The 6,186-nt window shown below is 44.1% G+C and overlaps 1 non-coding gene across 1 annotated transcript; it reads left to right on the top strand.

The window, feature by feature from the left end:
• Positions 1 to 704: 704 nt before the first annotated feature.
• On the top strand, positions 705 to 786 carry TRNAL-UAG (transfer RNA leucine (anticodon UAG)). Its single transcript has one exon. It is a non-coding gene; the product is annotated as a tRNA-Leu (tRNA).
• Positions 787 to 6,186: the final 5,400 nt, after the last annotated feature.

Consider the following 6,186-nt stretch of genomic DNA (forward strand, 5'->3'; position numbering starts at 1 on the left):
GGCAGAAAAGGCTACTGTGTTTTTAAAATCTCTCTGAAAATAGTCTTCTACGTGAAGAACACTGGATCTTGGAAGCGTCAGGAATGCTGGCTCTACCTGGGGCAGCTAACACAAATTTTTTAGCCTCTCTGAGCCTCAGTTCCCCGCTCTGTAAAACAAAGTGGATACTCGTGATGACTGAGGGAGCCTACACAAGTCAATAATCTGTAAAAGCATTCAGTGCTATTCCTTCCTGGAATCACAGTGGCAAGTGCCAGGCCATGGGGCCGCCCGAGGCTGCAGAAGGACTAGAGAGTCCACAGGATGGGGACCCAGTTGGTTCCCCGAAAACCGGGTTCCGCGCGGACCTGCAGCTCGGCCCTGAGCAAGCGCCAGTGCAACACTGCCCCCACGTGGTCGTAGGCGGTATGTCACCCTCACGGAAAACCAAACGCAAACGTAGATGACGATTGACTGTTAACATTTTGGAACTCCTTTTTTTCCTTTTTACTGCTGCGTCCCGATTGTATTTTCTACTGCGGATAACGAGAGCACTCCGATTGCGAAGCCCGGAAGGAAGCCGCGAGGTTAGTACGTGGAAACCGGCGCCAGAGACCCCAGGCTGATGTCTGGCAAACATAGAACAATGGAGGCGGGGTTTGGAGACGGCGAGGCGCCGCGTCATGAGACTAATATAGTACGTGTGGAAGACGCTGCGAGCGGGAGGTAGCGTGGCCGAGTGGTCTAAGGCGCTGGATTTAGGCTCCAGTCATTTCGATGGCGTGGGTTCGAATCCCACCGCTGCCACACCTTGCGGGGTTCACTTTTTCAACTTATGAATCATTCTCTCCCAGTTATTCTTCTCCTTTTTTGTGTGTATGCTTGGTTTTTAACCTCCTGACGCTCTTTTTTCTTTTTTAAAAAATGGAATAAGGAAGGGAGGGGGAAAAGAGGAAACTGCAGCTCGGGGCACCTCACTCCTTTAGCCTAATACACAAACCCACCAATCCTGCTACCTAAAAATACGAAAACGTCTCCCTATTTTCATGGTAAAGCATCTGAGATACTTTAAGAAGCTCTCATCAGACTGCGCCTTTGATTTAAGGCTTCAAAGCCTGAGGCCCAGGGAGTGGGCCTCTTTACCGTCCAGCGACAGAGATTAGGTGGGGGTGATTTTAATCAAGACTTCACTCAGGAAGGGTCCTTTTCTGGCCTCCTCTGGTCTGCAGAGAGCTCAGGCTGACTCCATAAATCCCTGTTGGTAGAAACTGTGTCAGGTGACCTTACGGAGGGTCTGGGGGCTGGAGATCCCCGCCCCAGACGGGCTTATCAGCCTAGAGGTCCCAGTTTCATTGATCCGCCTCCTACCTGGTTTTTGTGCTTGTTTGTTAACTCATTCAGCAACAATTTATGAAGGGCCTGCTATTAGTATGTAGCCCTGGATTGGGTTTTCTAGGTGGCTCAGTGGTAAAGAATCTGCCTGCCAATGCAGGAGATGAAAGAGACACGGGTTCAGTCCCTGGGTCGGGAAGATCCCCTGGAGAAGGAAATGGGAACCCACTCCGGTATTCGTGCCTGGGAAACTCCATGAACAGAGGAGCCTGGCTGGACTACAGTCCATGGGGTCGCAAAGAATCGGACATGAAACAGGAAGATCAACCTGAGGCTAAAGAGGAACAGGGCAGATGGTCTTGACACGCATGAAGTTCACAGCCACTGTGCTTTCTTCCATTATACCTGTGAGGATTGTTATGCAGCATGAGGATGCTGATCCCTCAGAGGAGATCATATTTAGTCATCTTATCTCCTTAGACTTCTGTTGGCTGTGACAGCTTCTTAGACTTTCCTTGTTTTTGATGACCCCCGAGTTCTGAGTATGGCATTTTGTAGAAAGTTTCTCAATTACTTTGATTTCTTTTCATAATTAGGATTTGGGGACTTAGAATCTTAAGGGACTTTGAAAGGAAGACCACAGAGGTAAAGCGCCATTCTCTTCCACGTCAAGAGTACACGCTATCAGGACTTCTCTGGAGGTCCAGTGGTTAGGACTCTGCCCTTCCAATGCAGGTTCTATCCTTGGTGGGGAACTAATATCCCCCAAATATGGCTAAAAAAAAAAGTACACATTATCAGCATGATTTATTACTGTTGATGTTAACCTTGATCACCTGGCTGAGGTCTTATTTGCAAGTTTCTCCATGGAAAGTCACACCCCCTCCTCAGTACTGTACTCTTTGGAATGAAATCACCGTATACACTTAAAAAAATTTTTTTTAATTGGAGTCTAGTTGATTTGCAACGTTGTGTTAGTGTTTGCTGTAGGGCAAGGTGAATCAGTTATACATACACACATATCCACTCTTTTTCAGATTCTATTCCCATATAAGTCATTGCAGAGTACGGAGTAGAATTCTCTGTGCTATTACAGTAGGTTCTTATTAGTTATCTATTTTATATATAGTAATGTGGAGTTGTGATATTCTTAAGGGTGGAATGTTTACATCAGTTAATTAAAATTCTATACAAAGAAATCGGTCTCTTCCCTCATTTATTAAATTCATTTACACCACTATGGACTCCTGGATATTCATTTTATATTTTGGGAAATAATCCAGTAATAATTTGTTCAAAGTGTTGTATCTTTAGCCACTGGGAGCTCTAACAGCTGGCTCTAGTGTCCTTTCGATATACCTCCATCATTGTGTGGTTGTTGTTTTTAAGCACATCTCACTTTGTAGCACCATAAGATGCTTCAGGTTCATCTTACATGTTTCCTGTTCCAGAGTTTGCCGTTTATCTTAGGCATCATGGGCCCTTTATTGGAGAAGGGTATTAAGGAAATAAGATCTGGGTACCAGATGTAGCCTAGATACTGAGGTATTACTGCTTCTAGGCCCTGTTAACTGATAAAACAACGAAATTTCCCAGGTGGCTCAGGGGTAAAGAATCTGCCTGCAATGTAGGAGACGTGGGTTTGATCCCTGGGTCAGGAAGATCCCCTGGAGAAGGAAATGGCAACTTACGCCAGTGTGCTTGCCTGGGAAATTCCATGGACAGAGGATCCTGAAGGCCTACAGTCCATGGGGTCTCAAAAAGAGCTGGTCACAACTTAGCCACTAAAAAACAACAACAAATGCTTAAAAAAATAAAAGAAATAGAGTCAGATGTAGAAAACAAACTTATGGTTATTAGAGGGGAAGGGGGGAGAGATAAGTTGGGAGACTGAGATTGAGATATGCATGCTACTATATATAAAATAGATAATAAGGACCTACTGTATAGCACAGGAGACTCAATACTCTAATGACTTGTACAGGAAAAGAATCTTAAAAAGGGTGGATATATGTATATGTATAACTAATTCACTTTGCTGTACACCTGAAACTAACACAACATTGTAAAACAACTATTCCCCAATAAAAACTTAAAATGAAATAACATAGGAAAAGTATTAAAAAAAAAAAAAAAGAAGAACCTCATGGAGAGTGGATTATCTGGAGAGCCTCTAAAACCCTCATGGGGACTTTCTCTGTTGGGTGGAGGTGCCCCCTCCTTTCCCATTGGTTAAAGACACTTGAGAGAAAGGTAGCTTTCTGATACAGTGACCCATACTGCCCCCATCCCAGGGTTTAGACATTCTACTACCAGGGGAAGAGATGATTTAGAGAAATTCAGAAAACAAAGAAATTGATTTTGCTTTTGAGTTTCACAAGCTGAGGTTTGTCAGTAGACAAAAGATTTAGATTATGTCAACAGTAAAAGCCTATTTTCCTTCCCCTGAGAACAGATTTCTCAGAGAAAGTCAGAGGGGAAGGTGAATTTAGATGCAAGCATGTTACTGAGAAGAAAGAAATCTCAAGGGCTGCCAATCCCGACTGGTCCAAAGTTTGTGGATCTGAGACTGAGATATGTCCCAGAGCTCAACCCAAGCCCTGGTCAAGGAGCAGAAAAGCAGAAATAACCCATGGGTCATGTTTAGGCCAGTGGGCCTGGGGCATCTCATCCAAATTAACCCCCCTGCAGAGCAGTAACCCCCACCTTCCTCCACTCTTTGAAGTTAGACAACCCCAGTTTCCTCATTTAAAAATGAGAATAATAAGCCCTATGTAAGAGTGGTCCTGAGAATTACGTGTGAGCATATAGATGAAAGCTGTTTCAAATTGTCAAGCATTAAATATAAAGACTGAAGCATAAACAAAATATAAAGGATTGTTGTTTTAAAAATTATGTACACACATGCAATTCAACATAGTAAATAGGAGCACACATTTTTGAGCTGCTTCGCAAATTTTCTTAATTGTCCAGCAGAGGACACACTGTTGATGCTCATGCTGGGGCCAGGTTGGCCCTAACTAACATATTTACTCCTTCCCATCACAGGTTTCTTTAGGTTTGTGATGGTTTTCTTCTCTGCTAGGAGCCATAGTTTTATCAGCTAGTTCTACCTGTGTATATTATGATATACACACAGATGTATTTACACACTAATATTCTGGTACCCACAATTGAAGCCAAGATCATAGGGAGGCACTGCATCTTATGGAAAGCAGGGCTGGACTAAGAAATTTTGTGGTTTAAACATTAAAGACTATGGTGATCATTACTTGCCCCCTCATGAACAAATAAAAGCAATACTAAAAAAGTATGACCAATTAATTTCTAAAAATTCTCATTATAACTTATTGCTATTTTTCCTAGAGATTCTATTTTTTTTATTTTTTTAAATTTATTTATTTTTAATTGGAGAATAATTGCTTTACAATATTGCCTTGGCTTCTGCCATACAACAGATTCAATTCTTTAAAAAGGGTTTTGTGTGTTTTTTTAAAATTTAATTGACATGTAACATTCATTATATTAGTCTCTGTTGTACAATATAATTATTTGCTATATGTGAAGTCGCTCAGTCATGTCCGACTCTGTGACCCCATGGACTGTAGCCTACCAGGTTCCTCTGTCCATGGGATTTTCCAGGCAAGAATACTGGAGTGGGTTGCCATTTCCTTCTCCAGGAGATCTTCCCAACCCAGGGACTGAACCCTGGTCTCCTGCATTGTAGGGCAGACGTTTTACTGTCTGAGCCACCAGGGAAGTCTAAGGTCATTTGCTATATGTATATATTGTGAAATGGTCACAATGTTTAGTTAACTTCCATCACCACAGTTAGAATTTTTCTTGTGATAAAAACTTAAGATCTACTCTCAGCAACATTCACATACACAAAATAGTATCATTAACTATAGTAACCATGCTGTATATTACACCCCCAGGATTTATTTACTATTAACTGGACGGTTTTATCTTTTTATCACCCTAAAAAAATTTTTTTTTCTTTTTTGATGTCCCTTCTGGTACAGAAATCTGTGCTTACTAAACTGAATCATCCCCAGACTTATACACTGGAAACCCAAAAAAGGCCAAGCTGGGCTAGGCAGAAGCCTGAGTCTCAGGTTTCCTTCCAACCCTGGCTATCAACACATAGATCTGATGAGTGAGAGAACCCAAAGCGTAAGCGTAGCAGAGGATCAAGCGTAGTGCTTCTAGAATGGGTCTAATCCAAGACCCCAATCTAACAAGCCCGGGGAAGTTAGGGCAGCAAGGAGGGTCTGTGCCCCTAGAGAGGTAGCAACAGACAGCGAAAACTTGCAAACTTCTGCCCAGCTTGCACAAGTGGCTGCAGTTCAGTTCAGTCGCTCAGGCCCTAAGAACTCACCTATGAGAAGTGACTGGGGGGGGGCGGTAAGTAGAGGGGGAAGGGGCGGGGCTAGGACTGAATAGCAAGTAGAAGAGGGGAGGGACCCGGCCCAGGACCTGGCCCAAAGGGATAGAGCATGCTTGCTTGCTCAGTCGTGTCGGACTCTTTGCGACGCTATAGACTGTAGCCCGCCAGGCTCCTCTGTCCATGGGATTCTTCAGGCAAGAACGCCGGAGTGGGTTACCATTTCCTTCTCCGGGGGATCTTCTCGACCCGGGAATCAAACCCAGTCTCTGATGTCTCCTGCACTGGCAGGCGGGTTCTTTACCACTAGCGCCACCTGGGAAGCCCCTACCCAAAGGGCTGAGCAAGGCTAATTTCCGAGGGAGAAACTAGGGGGCGGGCTCAAGCTTACAGGTAGAGCCAGGAAGAGGGCGGAACTAGAGCAGGAGAGAACCCTGGGGCGGGTCAGACCTGGGCAGGGACGAGGAGAAGGCCTGGAAGGCGGAGCA

Source organism: Giraffa tippelskirchi, chromosome 13, assembly GCF_054371585.1.
Source record: "Giraffa tippelskirchi isolate mGirTip1 chromosome 13, T2T-mGirTip1v1.2.pri, whole genome shotgun sequence".
Lineage (NCBI taxonomy): Eukaryota > Metazoa > Chordata > Mammalia > Artiodactyla > Giraffidae > Giraffa > Giraffa tippelskirchi.